Source organism: Piliocolobus tephrosceles, chromosome 10 (genome assembly GCF_002776525.5).
Source record: "Piliocolobus tephrosceles isolate RC106 chromosome 10, ASM277652v3, whole genome shotgun sequence".
Taxonomy (NCBI): Eukaryota; Metazoa; Chordata; class Mammalia; order Primates; family Cercopithecidae; genus Piliocolobus; species Piliocolobus tephrosceles.
The window spans coordinates 61,585,027-61,589,649 of NC_045443.1; positions in this window are offsets into that span (position 1 = coordinate 61,585,027).

The following is a 4,623-nucleotide window of genomic DNA, read 5'->3' on the forward strand; positions in this document are numbered from 1 at the left end:
AAAAAAAAAAAAAAAACAGAAGTGATTATGATCTATAATCACCAAGGTGTGATTAAGAAATTTATTTAAAAGCATGCAGGCCGGGTACAGTGGCTCACGCCTATAATCCCAGCACTTTGGGAGGCCCAGGCAGGTGGATCACCTGAGGTCGGGAGTTCCAGACAAGTCTGACCAACATGGAGAAACCCCATCTCTACTAAAAATACAAAATTAGCTGGGTGTGGTGGCGCACGCCTGTAATCCCAGCTACTTGGGAGGCTGAGGCAGGAGAATTGCTTGAAAACCCAGGAGGCGGAGGTTGCGGTGAGCCGAGATTGCGCCATTGCACTCCAGCCTAGGCAACAAGAGTGAAACTCTGTCTCAAAAAAAAAAAAAAAAAGAATGCAATTCATTTAAAAAAGAAATAAGAAATTTATAAAATATAATGCCTAGGACATTTCAATCATCCATTTTTTCTTTAATTTTTTTTCATTCTTTCTCACTGTCAAAATAGAGATAATATCAAGTCTCTGTTTATATGTACCATTCTTCAGATATGGATTAACACAATTTGGGATGTTAGAGCCCCAAGAGAACTTAAGAAAAATCATCTTCACCAATTGCTTCATTTTAAAGATAAGCAAAAAGGCCAGGGGCGGTGGCTCAGGCCTGTAATCCCAGCACTTTGGGAGGCTGAGGTGGGTGGATCATTTGAGGTCAGGAGTTCGAGACCAGCCAGGCCAACATGGTAAAACCCCGTCTCCACTAAAAATACAAAAATTAGCCAGGTGTGGTGGTGGGTGCCTATAAACCCAGCTACTTGGGAGGCTGAGCCAGAAGAATTGCTTGAGCCCGGGAGGTGGAGGTTGCAGTGAGCTGAGATGGCACCACTGCACCACTGCCTGGGCAACAGAGCAAGACTCCATCTCAAAAAATAAAAATAAGATGAGCAAACTGCCTTCAGAAGGTTAGATACCTTAAGCTCCCAAAACTATTACATAGACACAACCAGAGCTTTATCCCAGATTATCTAATTCTTGGTCTGCTGCTCTTTTTATCACACCACAGAGCAATAGTGAGTAAGTAACAGAATGTGAACATACGAGTCCTCACTGAATATTTTACTTATAGCTTTCATCAGTAGAAAATCTATACCTAGAAAGTTTGATTATCTATTTTTCCAAAGTAAAGCTTGTTAGTTTTCTTATTACTGTGGAGATTGATAGCCTGATTCCAACAATCTTTTTACTTATACACAATATTATGAAAGAAAGTTTTTTTGTTGAGGCCAAGCGCAGTGGCTCATGCCTGTGATCCTAGAACTTTGTGAGGCCGAGGCAGGCAGATGACTTGAGGTCAGGAGTTTAAGACCAGCCCGGCCACCATGGTAAAACCCCATCTCTACTAAAAATACAAAAATTAGCCAAGCATGGTGGCAGCCGCCTGTAATCCCAGCTACTCGGGAGACTGAGGCAGAAGAATTGCTTGAACCTGGGAGGCGGAGGTTGCAGTGAGCTGAGATGGCACCACTAGACTGCATGCAGCCTGGGTGACAGAGTGAAACTCCGTCTCAAAAAAAAAAAATTCTGTTGAAATATTACTCTATCATAATGGGATTATTTAAATATATGCTTTATAGGATTATATCCCCTCAAGAGCAAGAACTATCTTTTCTTCTATCTCCAGTGTTTAACACAGTGTTTTGTATGTGGGCAGTCAATAACTATTTGCTTTACTGAATTGACTTATGAAGACAGCCCTGTGGAATTTTGAGTTAAAAAAGAATGAATTTATTCTTAGAAATCTGCTAATCCCTGGGGATCCTTGCTCCACCCTTCTGTGTAGATTAATGGATTGTGGCAACCATCAACATCAGGTTGTCTCTTTAGGATTAAACTCTCTGTCACTCATCAATATCCTAGAGTCATGTAACAGTTGACAGAAATATGTCAAAGTTTCCTTAAGTACCTTCATCCCGATCAACCCCGCTTGAAAACGTAAATGGTCTCAGGGCAAAACCGGTGCATGATATTTTAATACTAATTAAGTGAAGGCTCCCAAATGGCTTTACTCCCTGTAACAGCACGATTCAGCTGACTCTCCCTGCAGCTCTCTTTTGTCTACCCCTAGAAGACAGTAAGTTACACCAAGGCATGATTTAGGAAGAAATATAGAAGGAAAGTCGTAAATCTGAATTCGGTACATATTTTACACACCGTGGTAATCTATGGTCTTGAAGGAGGAGAATGGGGAGGGGTGTATGAGAAAAGCCCACATTCCATGGCCTGGAGCCATTTCTAATCTAGTTGAGGAACCCAACCTATATATAAAAAACAGAGTTCACGAGCATTGTAGGCTGCTGGGAAGATCAAGGGACTTCAGAGTCAGATCTGGCTACTGAGAGCTGTGCTACTTTGAGAGCTTGTGGGACTTCAGAGTCAGACCTGGTGTGCTACTGAGACCTGGTGTGTGTGACTTTGAGCAAGTCACTTAGATCTCTCTGATGTGGGCTTTCTTGTCTGTAAAATGTGCAGATTGGACTTGATCTTAAAGGTTCCTTCCAGTTTCATAAATGCTGTGAAACTAAGACACAGTAATACAAAGCAGCAGCAGAGTTGCTGAAGAGCAGCATGGAGGAAAGTTTCTTGATGTCAGATAGTATACCACCATGTTTCATCTGCAGAAACAGGACTGGCATTGCTCATTGTCGTAATATCTGAGACCTTATGTTAAACCCTGCTAAGGAGTTTACATACCAAATGCATACATGCTCTTTTTAAAAAACAAATATGAGATCTGGTGAAACCCTGTCTCTACTAAAAATACAAAAATTAGCCAGACGTGGTGGCATGCACCTGTAATCCCAGCTACCCCGGAGGCCGCAGCAGGAGAATCGCTGGAATCCAAGAGGTGGAGGCTGCAGTGAGTCGAGACCGCGCCACTGTACTCCAGCCTGGGCAATAGAGCAAGATTCTGTCTCAAAAACAAAACAAAACAAAAAAAAACAAATTTGAGATCTAGACTCTCCATATATAGGATGAGCCCTAAATTTTAGGCTCCTGCTTATGGGAACTGGCCTCCTTTTTTGTGTAACCTGCTCCAGGGCACTTTGGGGTTCCCAGCAGTCATCCTGGTCATTTAATTTCTGTGGCAAGGACATCACTTTCACAGCCTAGCACTTCATTTCTTTTCCAAATCATTACTAATGCCCAATCAAACATTGTTTCCAGGACACCCCCTTGAAGACAAAAGCCTATCCTATTAATTTATTTTTTTAAATATTTTTTCAGTTCCTTTTCATCATGACTTATAAGACACACAAACTCTCAGGATGGTCAGAAAATCAGAGCTAGAAGACCTAGCTGTTTTCAGACAGTCTCTTTAAACTAACCATCTTCTCTGGTTCTCCCTTTCACCCCTTCCTGCCCCATGTTTTAGCAGTTACTGAGATTGCATGACCAAATGAAAGTCTACTGCTTCTTGTAAGGAGGCAGATGTAAGCACATCTGGACAACACAGAAACCCACCTCTCACCACAGGGAAGACAGCACCCCATTTGTCTCCAGCATTGTATGGCTTTCTCAAGGACACTTATGTAGATCAGAAGCCCTGAGGGAGAGAACTGCCATGGAAGAACTGGCAGAGGAACACTCTAGCATGCATACTCTGGTGTCTTGTCTGTTGGAGGGTAGGATGTAACCTCCTGGTAGAATGTATTCTCTGTGCATCAGTGGGGCAATAGAAAGGCTAATGGACAAAATGACATCACAAAATCTGTTCTATATTTAGTGGCCTGTAAAAGCAAATGATCAGCCGGGCACAGTGGTGCATGCCTTTAGTCCTCACTAACCAGGAGGCAGAAGGGTCACTTGAGGCCAGAAGTTCAAGTCCAGCCTGAGGAACACGGTGAGGGCCCCACATCTGGAAAAAAAAAGGCAAATTGTCTCTAAGTGAGAGGGAGCCAGCTTGAAACAAATATGGAACTATCACTGTAAAAGGTTATTTATTTTTCCTCTGCAAGGAGAGAGGAGAAAGTTTAGATGCAGGAAAAATATTTTCATGCACAGAGTTCTTACCAATGGTTTAACGATAACTCAGACCCTTGACAATATTATCAAGCCATTGTAATACAAAAAATAAAAATAAAAATCAATACTTATTAGTTCCTGAAATACAAAGCAAAGAATGGAGAGGGGTATCCTACACTAAATAAAATTCTCTCTGCTTAAGGCAATTGAGCCCCTTTTATTCTGAGGCACTGCTCTAATGAGCAATCTTACTCATACCAATGTTCCTCAAATTACAGTCACTACAACTTTAAATCGTCCTCAATAAAGTTATATCAGGAGGTAGCATAAGTTTGTTGGAAGACAATAACAATCCCATGAGAAACTGGCTGATGGTTGGTCAAAAATAAAGACATTGCTTCTGAGGGTTTCTGCCCTCATCCATAAAGTGAAGCTGTCCCGACTGCTGACCCAAGAACCAGCAGTCTCCCAGAAGGTGAAATGTACAAACAGAAGCCCTCCGGAAGCAAATTGTACAAGCATAGACGGGGCTGAGAAATGTTCTCAGAGATAAACAACATATAACACATTGCACTAGCAGCTAACTTACAGGAGAGATGGGAGAGATGTTAAAAGC